Source organism: Dama dama, chromosome 4, assembly GCF_033118175.1.
Source record: "Dama dama isolate Ldn47 chromosome 4, ASM3311817v1, whole genome shotgun sequence".
NCBI classification, from domain to species: domain Eukaryota; kingdom Metazoa; phylum Chordata; class Mammalia; order Artiodactyla; family Cervidae; genus Dama; species Dama dama.
The window spans coordinates 71939725-71955267 of NC_083684.1; the positions used below are offsets into that span (position 1 = coordinate 71939725).

Sequence of the window (15543 nt, forward strand, 5' to 3'; positions counted from 1 at the left end):
ACTTTGATCCCAAAGAGGTATGCAGACAAAGCTTAATGGCCTAAAAACTACTCAGGAGGCAAGTCATGCTGGGAGAAAGTCCCATATTCTTTCCGTGTTTACATCCAGTTTCACTCAATCCAAAAGCTGCAACCAGATGATCCCTTTAGAGAAAAGACCAACTTGTTAGCAAAGACCAAGTGATCCAAAAACGTCTCATCTCACGCCCAAATTGGAATTACAAAGTTATAAAGAGTGAGGAATTTCCAAGGATCCCAACTCAGTCTGAGTGAAGATAATAGCCAAATTAAAGTTAGTAGAAACTACTCCATCAATTTAGAAAGTATGTTAGAGACTGATTTTATTTGAATCAGAGGAATCCAGTGACAAAGAAAGATAGTGGGTAATTCTAACACCAGAAAATTAACTTGGTCACATAACAAATCATTTTAATTTAATAATAAGAGTAATCTCTTGTAATAACAAAGCTATTTGGTATAGACTGTTTTATAGTAACAAAAAATAACCAACCTGGTATCTATCACTGAGAGACTAAATAAATCATGCTGCATCCTCATAATGAACATTAGGTAGTTGTGGACATGATCAATAAATTTTCTCTACTGCTGAGCCTTCAGATCATAATCTTACATTCTAGAAAAAGTAAGAATACCATATTCAGAATATCTTAAGATAGATATCTTAATAAGAATATCTAATACATATTCTTACATACTCTTACAAGTAAGAATATCATATTCAGAATATCAACAGTAAGAATATGTACATTCTTACTATATATTTAAGAATATCAGTGCTCGCTTTGGCAGCACATATACTAAAATTGGAATGATACAGAGAAGATTAGCATGGCCCCTGTGCAAGGATGACACGCAAATTCGTGAAGCGTTCCATATTTTTTTGAATCAGTTCTAATGAGATGGGTGAAACTGGAGCCCATTATACAGAGTGAAGTAAGCCAGAAAGATAAAGACCAATACAGCATACTAACGCATATATATGGAATTTAAAAAGAGGGTAATGATAACCCTATATGCAAAACAGAAAAAGAGACACAGATGTACAGAACAGACTTTTAGACTCTGTGGGAGAAGGCGAGGGTGGGATGTTCAGAGAGAAAAGCATTGAAACAAGTATACTATCAAGGGTGAAACAGATCACCAGCCCAGGTTGGATGCATGAGATGGGTGCTCAGGGCTGGTGCACTGGGAAGACCCAGAGGGATGGGATGGAGAGGGAGGCGGGAGGGGGGATAGGGATGGGGAACACATATAAATCCATGGCTGATTCATGTCAATATATGGCAAAAACCACTACAATACTGTAAAGTAATTAGTCTCCAACGAATAAAAATAAATGAAAAAAAAAAAGTTAAACTAAAAAAAAAATAAAATAAAAGAATATCATATAGCAATACCACAAAGAACATTTATTAGTAAAGAGGAGAAGTGAGCATCAGGATTTAAGGCAGAAAAGGCTAGGCTAATTCTACGATCCACCAAAAAAAGATGTCCTTTTCATCCTACGGGACTGGAATGCAAAAGTAGGAAGTCAAGAGATACACGGAGTAACAGGCAAGGCTGGCCTTGGAGTACAAAATGAAGCAGGGCAAAGGCCAACCGAGTTTTGCCAAGAGAATGCAAACAAATGTTGCAATGGTCATTGCAAACACTCTCTTCCAACAACACAAGAGAAGATTCTACACATGGACATCACCAGATGGTCAATACCAAAATCATACTGATTATATTCTCTGCAGCCGAAGATGGAGAAGCTCTATACAGTCAGCAAAAACAAGACCGGGAGCTGACTGTGGCTCAGATCATGAACTCCTTATTGCCAAATTCAGACTTAAATTGAAGAAAGTAGGGAAAACCACTAGACCATTCAGGTATGACCTAAATCAAATCCCTTATGATTATACAGTGGAAGTGACAAATAGATTCAAGGGATTAGATCTGGTAGATGGAGTGTCTGAAGAACTATGGATGGAGGTTCGTGACCCTGTACAGGAGGCAGTGATCAAGACCATCTCCAAGAAAAAGAAGTGCAAAAAGGCAAAATGGTTGTCTGACGAGGCCTTACAAACAGCTGGGAAAAGAAGAGAAGCAAAAGGCAAAGGAGGAAAGGAAAGATACCCCAACTGAATGCAGAATTCCGAAGAACAGCAAGGAGAGATAAGAAAGCCTTCCTCAGAGATCAATGCAAAGCAACAGAGGAAAACAACAGAATGGGAAAGACTAGAGATCTCTTCAACAAAACCAGAGATACCAAGGGAACATTTCATGCAAAGACGGGCACAATAAAGGACAAAAATGGTATGGACCTAACAGAAGCAGAAGATATTAAGAAGAGGTGGCAAGAATATACGGAAGAACTATACAAAAAAAGATCTTCATGACCCAGATAATCACGATGGTGTGATCACTAACCTAGAGCCAGACGTCCTGGAATGCGAAGTCAAGTGGGCCTTAGGCAGCATCAGTACAAACAAAGCTAGTGGAAGTGATGGAATTCCAGTTGAGCTATTTCAAATCCTAAAAGATGATACTGTGAAAGTGTCAAACTCAATATGCCAGCAAATTTAGAAAATTCAGCAGTGGCCACAAGACTGGAAAAGGTCAGTTTTCATTCCAATCCCAAAGAAAGTTAATGCCAAAGAATGGTCAAACTACTGAACAACTGCACTCAAGCTCACACAATACAAAGTAATGCTCAAAATTCTCCAAGCCAGGCTTCAACGGTATGTGGAATGAGAACTTCCAGATATTCAAGATGGATTTAGAAAAGGTAGAGGAACCAGAGACCAAATTGCCAACATCTGTTGGATCATAGAAAAAACAAGAGTTCCGAAAAACATCTACCTCTGCTTTATTGACTACACCAAAGCCTCTGACCATGTTGTGCAAATGCAGTCTGGTTCATAATCAGGACTCCCCTGACTACAAAGCTGCTAACAAACACAATATTGTAAAGCAATTATCCTCCAATTACAAATAAATTTAAAAAAGAAAATGAAATGGAGAAAACAGAATAATCCCTTTAGTTTTAATACCTGCTACAAAAAAAGGCAATTCAGACATTTTCAATGTTAGGAATTGCCATATCTTTATAAATAGTTCCCATTCTTGAACTGGAATAGTCTGCGACAAAAACTAGCAACCACAACATAAGCAAAATAACTGCTTAAATAGGATATCATGATAAAATGTTTTCTAAATAAATGATCACATGAAGGAATACATTTCTATTAGCCAATGCAGCCATAAATAAAAATGTTAATGAGGCAAAACTGGTCATGACAATAAAACAATATCAAACTAAAAAGTTCTTATTAAGCTTAATTCATTTTAACATATTTTGACAAAAACTCTCAAATCCATTGCAGCAAATCTTATTAATTAAACCAGGAATCTATTACCATTTTTTACTCCTATGCTTTAATTTGTACATGCTCACCCTTAACTTAAGGATAACCATGAATAAAACATGAAAATCAGGAAAAACTCTTATAACCAACCATTCATTAGTGCATAAGCCAGGCTACCATGGACCAATGATATTGCTGCTTCATTATTAACATATGAATCATTATACCTGTAAATATGAATTTTTTCACATCTTATTTTAAAATTAAGGTAGAGTTGATTTATAACATTATATAAGTTTCAGGTGTACAACATAGAGATTGACACTTTTTAAAGTTTACACTTAATTTACAGTTATAACATACTGACTATACTCTTTGTGTACAATATACGCTTGTAGCTTATTTTACCCCTAGTAGTTTGTACCTCTAAGTATGCTACTTCTATCATACCCCTTCTCCTCGCTAGCAACCACTAGTTTGTTCTCTATATTGTGAATCTATTTCTTTTTGTTATCTTCACCAATTTGTTTTCTTTGTTTAGATTCCACATAAAAGTGATATCATACAGTATTTGTCTTTCTCTTTGAATTGTTTCACTAAGCATAATATCCTCCAAGTCCACTCACGTTGCATATGGAAAATTTTCATACTTTTGATGGCTGCATAGTATTCTATTCCATTAAATATATGCACACAGTATATATAATACATATATAGAAGATATATGCATTTATAGATAGATATCCCACATCTTTATTAATTCATCTGTTGATCATCATAGGTTCCTCCCATATTTTTCTTGGCTATTGTAAATAATGCTGCTATGAACATTGGGGTGCATGTATCTTTTCAAATCAGTGGTTTTTTTTTTTTTTTTTTTTTAAATAAATACCCAGGGCTGGAAATGCTGAATCCTATGGTAGTTCTAGTTTTAGGTCTTTTAAGGAACCTCCATATTCCTATTCACAGTGGCTGCAGCAATTTACATTCCCGCTAATAGTGTAGGAGGGCTTTCTCTCTTTTTTCACATCCTTGTTATTTGTGGTATTTTTGATGACAACCATCTGACAGCTGTGAAGTGATATCACTGAGGTTTTGATTTGCATTTCTCTTTATTTTGGGGGCTCCAAAATCACTGCAGATTGCAGCCATGAAATTAAAAGACGCTTACTCCTTGGAAGGAAAGTTATGACTAACCTAGATAGCATATTAAAAAGCAGAGACATTACTTTGCCAACAAAGGTCCATCTGGTCAAGGCTATGGTTTTTCCAGTGGTCATGTATGGATGTGAGAGTTGGACTGTGAAGAAAGCTGAGCACCGAAAAATTCATGCTTTTGAACTGTGGTGGAGAAGACTCTTGAGAGTCCCTTGGACTGCAAGGAGATCCAACCAGTCCATCCTAAAGGAGATCAGTCCTGGGTGTTCACTGGAAGGACCGATGCTGAAGCTGAAACTCCAATACTTTGGCCACCTCACGCGAAGAGGTGACTCATTGGAAAAGACCCTGATGCTGGGAGGGATCGGGGGTAGAAGAAGGGGATGAGAGAGGATGAGATGGCTGGATGGCATCACCGACTCGATGGGCATGAGTTTGAGTAAACTCCAGGAGTTGGTGATGGACAGGGAGGCCTGGCGTGCTGCGATTCACGGGGTCACAAAGAGTCGGACACGACTGACCAACTGAACTGAACTGAACTGAATGATTAACAATGTTGAGCCTCTTTTCACATGCCTGGTGGCCATGCATAAGTATGGTACAATACTGTAAATGTATTTTCATTTCCTTCTGATTTTCTCAAGAGCATTTTTTTTTCTCTACCTATAAGTATAAAATACATATAAAATAGAATATATATGCTGGTCAACAGTAGACTATTAGTAATTATGTTTGGGGGAATCAAAAGTTATATGTAAATTTGTGACTGTGTAGGGGGTTGGCACCCATAACCCCTGCAGTTTAAGGGTCAATTGTATCTACAAAGTATAAATCTGTAAAACTCCTTTACATTGACTGTTACTACTACTATGAAAAAAACCCCCAAAACCTCATTTTGGAGAAAGGCAAAGGACCTAATCATCACATGGGAAAGGAGAAATAAAAAACAAGATATTTTTGCATCTTTTTCTATCTGAACTTCTTCTCCAATAACTTTCTTGTTTGTAAAAAACACATTCCACCTAAAAAAGGAAAACGGAGGGTAGAACCATCACCTATATTGATGGTACAGGCAAAAATCATCATTGGCAGGACTTCCCTGGTGGTTCAGTGGCCAAGACTCTGTGCTTGAGCCTCAGGTTTGATCCCTAGTCAAGGAACTAGATTCCACACGCCACAAGACCCAGTGAAGCCAAAAAAAAAAAAAAAAATCTAGAGACTTCCCTGGCGGTCCAGTAGTTTAAAATATGCCTTCTTTAAAAAAAGGAAAAAGACTGCCTCCCCAAACAGGGAACCTAGGTTTGAGGAAACTAAGAACCTATATGCCACAGGGGAAGTAAGCCCAAGTGCCGCATCTACTGAGCCCTTGCACCACAACTAAAGAAAAGTCTGTGATGAACAGCCTACACGCTGCAACTAAGGCCTGTCACAGCCAAAACTAAATAGAGAAATAACATAAATATTGAAAATAAAATAAAATACCCTGGTAAATTTGAATACTGTTTGGTACTGCATAATATGGAGAAACTGTTTATAGTTACAGTAAAGATACTACAATTAAACAAACAAAAAAAGTCCTAGCCTATTATAGACACTTAATTTTTTTTTTTTTTCTTTTTGGCCATACCTCATGGCTTGCAGGATCTTAGCTCCCTGACCAGGGACTGAACCCACACCCTTAGCAGTGAAATCATGGAGTCCTAACCACTGGCCCACCAGGGAATTCCCTTATTTAAACTTAGAGGTAGTGATATGGCTTTTGGAGTTTGCCTTAAGATAAGCAATTGCTGAGGGAAATAGAGCTGGATTATAAACGAAATGATTTTGGCTGTGAGTCAGTTCACTTGTAGCTATATGATGACTTCTTGTGGGTTTTTTCTTTTTTCCTATTACCGTGTCCACTTTTCCAGGATATTTTAAGATTCTGTAATATTACCTACAAAATTTTTATATTAGTAATGAAACATGTTGAGCTTGTTTTCCATTTGCTATATGCTACCCTTTTATTCTGAAGTGTATCATATCTCAAAACCTGTCATGTTCAGATACCAGTACACAGGAGTCTCTGAATATTATCATACTGTGCTCAGTTAACTGCTTCAGCCATGTCCGACTCTTTGCGACCCTATGGACTGTAGCTGGGCAGGCTCCTCTGTCCATGGGATTCTCCAGGCAAGGATACTGGAGTGGGTTGCCATGCTCTCCTCCGGGGAATCTTCCCGACCCAGGGATCGAACCTGCATCTCCTGTGTCTCCTGCACTGCAGGCAGATTCTTTACCCACTGAGCTACCTGGGAAGCCCCAATGTTATTATACTGTTCATCAGTTTTCCTTAGCAAAGTTAAACATACTGAATCCCTTCAACCTCAGGAGAGGTAAGACAGAGAAATATAGTCAGTCGTGCTGGTAGAGGTGCAAAATGGGGAAGAGAAGACCCAACTATGTGGATTATTTCATAGTTCTCACCAAGTTTTCACTTGTATTACCATCAGGTCATCAAACTTAGACTGTTGTTGAAGTCTCCTACACTGTTGGTGGGAATGTATATGTTAGCCAAAAAGTTTATCTGGGTTTTCCCTAAGATCTTACAGCAAAACCCCAAAGAACTTTTTGGCCAACCTGATAGATTGGTACAGCCACTTTAGAAAACAGTATGGAGGTTCCTTACAATATGATCCAGCAATCCCACTAGGGCATATATCTGGAGAAAACCATGGTTCCAAAGGATACATGTACCCCATATACCTGTCATGGTATTTCCATGTCATATGAATAACACCTCAATAAAGCGTTATTACTATTTTTTTTAATATGCATGGGACTTCGCTGGTGGTCCAGTGGTTAAGAATCCATCTTGCAATGGAGGAGACACTGGTTCAACCTCTGGTCTAGGAAGACCATGGAACATGGAACACATGCCATGGAACAATTAAGCCTGTGCACCACAACAAGAGAAGCCACTGCAACAAGAAGTCCATGAACCGCAACTAGAGAAAGCCCGCAGCAATAAAGATCTAGCATAGTCAAAAATAAAAAGTTCAAAAATAAAAAAAAGAATAAAAATGTCAACTGTGGCAAAATCTTCTGAGAGGAAATTTAAACAAAATCTTAAAGTTACCATTGGATTTAGGACTTTGTTAGTGACAATGGAGCTGTGAGGCTAATACACAAAACTTCAAAAAGTAGAGCTATATAGTCGTTGTAATCAGGAGAGAGAAAAAAAAGACAATGCTCTAAGAGTTCAGTTCTAGGGTCCTGGTGGTCCAGTGGTTAAGACTACACGTTCCCAATGCAGGGAGTCCAGGCTCAATCCTGATCCAGAAACTGAATCCCACATGCTGGAACTGAAGAGTTTTCATGCCAAAACTAAGACCAGACACAGAAAAATAAATTAAATATTAAAAATAAATAAAAGTTCAGTTGTAAAAGATGATAGAGACAGTAGAACAAGAAATGCACTGGGTCACTAACAGAGAAAAAACTATTTTTAGAAGGAATAAGTGTTTATAATGTTAGTTTAAAAAGAGACTGAAAGAGAGAGCAGTAATAGGTCACCAGTCATGAGATTTGATCAAGAAACCAGTCCGCAGACAAATTAAGGCATGGGGGCATGGCCCTTAGCTGGCATTCGAGTTAAATTGATTTGTTTAGGTTAGGAAGCAGACTATTTTCACATGGTGAGCTCTGCTCTTTCTGTGGGTGGCAGGAGCTGAATATCAACAGAGGAGGAAGTCACACCAGGGAACTTAATGAAGTAACAATTAAGATTTGCTGGCCCTGCTGAAAGTGTAATAAAGAGATTGAGCCAAGAACTGCAATCTGGAGAGAAAAATAACAGGAAATGGAAAAGGTTGCTGGCCCACGGACAACACGTGCACAGGAGTTCAGTTGAACAGGGTTTTGGAAGTTTTAAATGACAGATCTGAGCTCTCTTACCTCAAAGTACTGAAATATTTACAATTACTAAGGCAGTTCATGGGAAGATGTCCTAGATTTTCTGAACGTTCCTCAACTAAGTGAAGGTGGTAAGGCTAAAAAGGAAATCTCCATGTGGAATCTTTTTGGTCAATGGGAAATGGTGACATCTTAGAGCAGTGATGATCCACCCAGGACTTCACATCTCTAAAGAGCAGAGAACCTATCTGAGACCCTAGCCAGTGATTCTGAAAATTTTCTCTCTAAACCAGCATATGCTCCAGGGAGTCAATGACGAGCGCATGAAACTGTGCCTACAGTCACTGGGGTAGGATCCAATTCCACTCACCTAATTGGTGGTTGTGATATAAGGAGAGTTTCAGTTACAAATAAGAATTATAACATCTGCTGCAGACTGCTATGATACACCAAGGAGATGATAGTGCATCCATCTAAAATTGAACTGTAATTTGTGTTCAGGAAAAATGAAATATCTCCAACAGCCTTAACATTGTGGATGTCAAATCTAAAGACTGTAAATTTGGGAAAACTACTTCTGTTTCACAAAATGTATTCTCCTTAAAGTTGTTTAAAAAACCCACTCCTGGACATATTAACAGGAGAAAACTGTAATTTGAAAAGATACATGCCACTTAAGAAAGTTCCTTAAGTGGCCTGGTGGTTAGGATTCTGGGCTTTACTGCTCTGGGCCCGGTTCAATTCTGGAAGGAACTGAAATCCTACAAGCCATGGAGAGAGGAAGGGAGGATGGGAAGGAGGAAGGAAGAGAAAGCAAGCAAGAAAAATACATGCACCCATGCACCCCAATGTTCACTGCAGCACTATTTACAACAGCCAAGCATAGAAGCAACTTAAATATCCATCGACAGAAGAATGGATAAAGAATACGTGGCACATACACACAGATACACACCACGCACACACACACAGACATATATATAATAGAATATTACTCAACCATAAAAGAGAATGAAATAATAGAGATTATCATACTAAGTGAAGTAAGATAAATATCATATGATATCACTTATATACAGAATCTTAAAAAGATGATACAAATCGTTACAAAGAAACTTATTTACAAAATAGAAACAGATTCAGACTTTGAAAAGGATTATGGTTATCAAAGGGGAAAGGTAGGGGGTAGACAAGTCCGGAGTTTGGGATTAACATATCCACTACTATAAATAAATGGAGAAAAGAATGGCAACCCACTCCGGTATTCTTGCCTGGAAAATACCACGGACAGAGGAGCCTGGTGGGCTACAGTCACAGGGTCACAAAGAGTCAGACACACACACACACACTATAAATAAAACAGATGATCAACAAGGAGCTACTGTGTAGCACAGGAGCTCTCCTCAGTGTTCTGTAATGACATGTATGGGGTAGCATCTGAAAACGGTGGATGCATGCACACGTGTAACGGAGCCGCTCTGCTGTGCACCTGACAGTAACACGACGTTTTTAATCAATTAAGCCTCGATCTAAAATACAAATCTAAAGAAACCAAGCCTTAAATCAGTCAACCTGGTATCTCCTGGTCGGCACTAGTGAGGTAATTTGCCTGACAGTTCCCCGACTAGGCCCCTGGCACTGAGAGTTCGGAAGCTTAGCCGCTTGACCATTTGGTCTAATGTCTTTTTTTTCTTTTTAATATTTTTTATTTGGTTGCATCAGGTCTTAGTTGAGGTATGTGGGCTGTTTGTTGCAGCACGCAGGCCTCTCTGGCTGTGGCACGTGGGCATACTTGTCCCGGGGCATGGGGAATCTTAGTTCCCTGACCAGAGATTAAAGCTGCATCCCCTGCGTTGGAAGATGGATTCTCAACCACTAGACCACCAGTCCTAATGTCTTTTTATTAGAGTCCTTTCATGACAACCCTATTTAAAATAATAAAAGTCTCTGCCATTTGTCTTAATTTTCTATAGTATATACTGTAAAATGTACTCTAATGTACAAGTCTACATATTTTGACAGCACATATAATCATACATACATCACTAAAATATACAGAACTTGGGAATTCCCTGGCAGTCCAGCAGTTAGGACTCAGAGCTTTCTCCGCTGTGGCCCGGGTTTAATCTGTAGTCAGGAAACTAAGACCTGAGAGCTGCTCGGTGTGCCCAGGAGAAAAAAAAGCAACAAGGGAAAAGCAGTAAGTATATACAAGGGAATTCTCATAAGGTTATCAGCTGATTTTCCAGCAGAAACTCTGCAAGGCAGAAAAGCTAAAAACCTCCAACCAAGAATACTCTACCTAGCAAGGTTCTCGTTTAGATTCGACCAAGAAGTCAGAAGCTTTACAGACAAGCAAAAGCTAAGAGAATTCAGCACCACCAAATCAGCCTTAGCACATATGCCAAAAGAACTCCTCTAGAAGGAAAAGGCCACAGCTAGAAACAAAAAAATTACAAATGGGAAAGCTCACTGGTAAAGGCAAACATACAGTCAAGGTAGGAAATCACCCGCACACAAATACGGTATCAAAACCAGCAATTATGAGAAGTGGAGAGTACAAATGTAGGGTATTGGAAACGCATTTGACTTGAAGAAACCAGCAACTTAAAATAATATATATATAAAAAACATATATTTTAATGTTATATGTATGTGTATATATATATATATACATACATAAAAACCTCATGGTAGGGACTTCCCTGGCAGCCCAATGATTAAGAATTTGCCTGGCAAGGACATGGAAGCAACCTAGATGCCCATCAGCAGACGAATGGATAAGGAAGCTGTGGTACATATACACCATGGAATATTACTCAGCCATTAAAAAGAATTCATTTGATGAGATGGATGAAACTTGAGCCCATTATACAGAGTGAAGTAAGCCAGAAAGATAAAGACCAATACAGTATACTAATGCATATATATGGAATTTAGAAAGATGGTAACAATAACTCTATATGCAAAACAGAAAAAGAGACACAGATGTACAGAACAGACTTTTGGACTCTGTGGGAGAAGGCAAGGGTGGGATGTTTCGAGAGAACAGCATTGAAACATGTATATTATCTACAGTGAAACAGATCACCAGCCCAGGCTGGATGCATGAGACAAGTGCTCGGGCCTGGTGCACTGGGAAAACCCAGAGGAATCGGGTGGAGAGGGAGGTGAGAGGGGGGATCGGGATGGGGAATACATGTAAATCCATGGCTGATTCATGTCAATGTATGACAAAAACCACTACAATATTGTAAAGTAATTAGCCTCCAACTAATAAAAATAAATGAAAGAAAAAAAAAAAAAAAGAATCTGCCTGGCAGGGCAAGGCACTCGGGTTCGATCCCTTGGTGGGAAACCAGAATCCCACATGCTGCAGAGCAACTAAGCCTGCGAGCAGCAACTATTGAAGCCTGCATGCTCCGCAGGAGCCCGAGCGCCACAACTAGACTCTTTGCGCCACATCCAATGAGCCCGCATGACACAGCAAAGATCACATGCAAACAAACAAACGAAAGCCTCATGGTAACTGCAAAACAAACTTCCAGTTATAAAGGATGTAAGCAGTGGTCCTCCACCTTTTTGGCACCAGGGACTGGTTTCATGGAAGACAATTTTTCACAGACCAGGGGAGGATGGTTTCAGGCTGATTCATGCACATTACATTTATTGTGTACTTTATTTCTAATCTAATGATGCTGCATATCTGACAAGAGGTAGCAGTCCACAGACCATAGGTTGGGGACCCCTGAGTACAGCATAGGGAATATAGTCAATAATATTGTAGTAACTCTGTATGGTAACACACAGTAACGGAATTTTTCCCGTCATCATTTTGTACTGTATAAAAATATCTAATTATTATATTGTACAACTGAAACTAATATAAGTCAATCATACAAATACGTAAAAAAAAAAAACAACCAAAAAAACCACCTAGGTTCATCTCTGAATCCTCTGTCTCACTCTCTCACTGTTAGAGAGTGAATGTTTATGTCCCCCCAGAATTCACAGTTGACACAGAACCTCCCAATTTTATGGTATTAGGAGCAAGAACCTTTGGGAGGAAATTAGATGAGGCCATGAAGGTAGGGCCACAAAGAAGACATTGACACCCTTATAAAAGTCAGGAAGGCTTGCTCCTCTCTGTTCATCACCACCTAAGGACACAGAACACGGCTTCTAGGAACCAGGAAGCAGGCCCTCACCAGACACAGAACCTGATCATGCAGGCACCCTGATCTTGGACTTCCAGGCTCTAGAAATAAACTCCTGGTGTTTATAAGTCATCTAGTTTACGGTATTTTGTTATAACCATCCATGCAGAAAACGACACTTTCCTTCCCCATTGGAAAATCCAGTTAACTCATAATAAAAACATATCCAGAATCCAGCCACTTCTAAGCTACCACTCTGTTCCATAAACCCTCAAGTGGACTACTGTAGGAGCCTCCACACTAGTTTTCCTTTCTCTTCCCGCAGTCTCACAATCTGTTCTCCACTGTGCAGGCATGTGGAGATTTTAAGGGCTAGGTAAGGGCTTCCCTGGTGGCTGTGTTAAAGAACCTGCCTGCCAATGTGGGAGTCACAGGTTCAATCCCTGATTCAGGAGGATTCCACATGCTGCGGAGCAACTAAGCCACATAGAGGCACAACTATCAAGCCCGTGTACCCCAACTACGTACCCACGTACCCCAGAGCCCACACTCTGCTACAAGAAGCCACTGCAATGAGAGGCATCCCCCCAAAAATAAATGAATGAATGAATAAATGAATGGAGCTAGGCAAGGTTATTCCCCTCTTCTAATCCAAACTTCCTATCACCTCCAGAAGAGATACCCAATTGCTTAGGCACCCATTCCAGTCCTGAATTCTGTTCTCTTGTTCCTTCTTCCCACCTATTGGAAAGGAGATCTTAATGATCCCACCTCAGCTCTACCTCTAAGCACTTTCACATCCTGGTACTGGGATAACATTTCTACATCCATTTACATTAGGTGCCAGAAATGGAAACACCTCTATATAACCCTTGGTAGACTCAGGACCTGGGCTTAGGTCCTTAAAGAATCCCAGGCAGGAAATTACCTGGTGGTGCAGTGTATAAGAATCTGCCTGCCAAAGCAGTGGACACAGGTTTGATCCCCGGTCTGGGAAGATTCACAAGCTGTGAGAGTAACTAAGACAATGCACCACAGCTACTGAACCCATGCTCCACAGGAGAAATCACCACAATGAAAAAGCCCATACACCTCAGAAAAGAGTAGCCCCCACTCACGGCAGCTAGAGAAATGCCTGCGCAGCAAGGAAGACCCAGCACAGCCATACATACATACATACATAAATAAATAAATATATTAAAAAGAATCCTGTGACACCACAACACAGAGAATATATGGGTTGGGGAAGCGAACAGTAACAGTCTGGGACACACTATACATACCTATACAGGTTCCACAAACGTTTCTGCAGTCATATTTTAAGAGACAGACTACAGATGAATGAATATAATTAATGTCAGGTTTCACGGGGTTCGGGCCGCTATGAGCGCACGCCTGGCCCTTGGACTGAATGCCTAACTTTTGTGCCTCAGTGTCTCACCTTACTAGCTCTGCGTGCTTGAACAGATTCAACCTCCTGATGCCCAAACGTCTTCATCCTCCTCCTTCGATCTGCTCATCCAAAGGCTGTTAAGCAGCTTTTGGAAGACTTCTGAAAACCTAGCGTAGTTTGGTTTAAAATTTCCCACAGCTCTTAGAATCCTGAGAATACATGCAGAGCCCTCAGCCTGCTATTCCAGAAGTAACTCCGCCCCAAACTTAGTTCCTCGCCGGGCACAACGGAGCCCAGATTTCCCGAATCCCCAGAGCTCAGTCGCAGCTCCAGGCCTTTGCACATGCCGGTTCCTCTGCCTGTATCCCTCTCCCTCATCTAATCACACCCCAGATAGTAAGACTAATCTGGAAAACTGAAATGTTAAGTTTATTCACAACCACTGTCAGAAACAAGAGCACGTGTACCAACGCCTCACCGTCCCGGACAACGGGGACTGGGCTGCAGGGACGAGGACACTCCGGGCGTTAGTGTCTGGTGGGGTGAGGGCGGGAAGGGCCGGAAGACAAGCGATTACCTGAGGCGGGTCCCTCCGAGCGGCTGCAGCCATCCAGGCCTTTGGGCGGAGTGGGTCCGGGAGCGGGCCGGCGGGTCTTAAGCCGGCCCTGGTGCGAATCATCTCGGGCGGTGCTGCGGCCGAACCTCAGACTCGCTTCTGTGCAGCGGCACTCCTCCTGACGCTTTCTCGGTCCTGTCCCGTCGGCCCCGGCTCACGGCTCCAGAACTTCTGTCCGGATGAACACACCCGAACAGCCAAAATGACCGCCCGGAGGAGGACGCCAGAAGTCCCGCCCCTCGCTAGGAGACACGCACGGAAACGCCTCTGTTCTGAGCCTTCATTGGCTCAGCAAGGCTGCTCAGCAGAGCATTCTGGGTAATGTAGTTCTTACGCTTGTGGTAACCCACGCCACCCCTTTGAACCCTGATAAGTTTAGACCCGAGGGGCGCTGGGAAATGGAGTCCACCCGTCCCGTCCAAGGCCTCTTGTTCGTTCTTAAAGGGGCAGATCTCAGGACTTCTGGGGGGTGTTGTGTTACCTGAAGACATTCACCCAAGGTTGGAGATGTGTTAGTTCAGTTTCTGTGAACTTCATCATGCTGCCTGAGGACACATGTATTATTTCTGAAGTTCTCAGAGGATACAGAGCCAAATACACATATCATTCCTAGTCCTTCAGATACAAAATGTGTCCGCTGGTAGCAGAAGCTAATAAACATTTCATGGGACAGAGGGAAAATAGGGCTATGGGCCTAAGAGACACAAACTACTGTTACCAAACCAAACTTGGGCCAGTCACCTGATGCACAGAAAAGCCAAGCCATTGATATTCCCTTGTGGTGAAAGGTAAGTACAGGGTTTACTGCAGGAACTAGCAAGAACAGGCAGCTCATGCTCAAAAGACCTATAGTCCCCAATGACTTTCAAAGAAGGGATTTTAAAGACAGTATGAGGAAGAGGGTGGCAGGATGTGTGATCAGCCTGAGCACAATTCTCTGGTTGATAATGAGATA

At 40.9% G+C, this 15543-nt stretch overlaps 1 protein-coding gene and 1 non-coding gene across 4 annotated transcripts in view; one reads left to right on the plus strand and one right to left on the minus strand.

Moving 5' to 3' along the window:
* The window catches only part of LOC133054996 (zinc finger protein 501-like), a 30444-nt gene extending 15565 nt beyond the window's left edge, over nucleotides 1-14879 (minus strand). Inside the window, exons 1-2 of one of the 3 annotated variants that reach the window (XM_061140448.1) lie at nucleotides 14550-14878; nucleotides 511-633 (exon numbers count right to left, since the gene is read on the minus strand). The gene's annotated coding sequence lies outside the window, so the exon portion shown is untranslated. Of the gene's footprint in view, nucleotides 1-510; nucleotides 634-14549 lie in introns of all 3 variants that reach the window. The other 2 variants (XM_061140449.1, XM_061140447.1) reach the window with 2 other exon arrangements.
* Nucleotides 794-900, plus strand: LOC133055392 (U6 spliceosomal RNA). Its single transcript, XR_009692667.1, has one exon. It is a non-coding gene; the product is annotated as a U6 spliceosomal RNA (small nuclear RNA).
* Nucleotides 14880-15543: the final 664 nt, after the last annotated feature.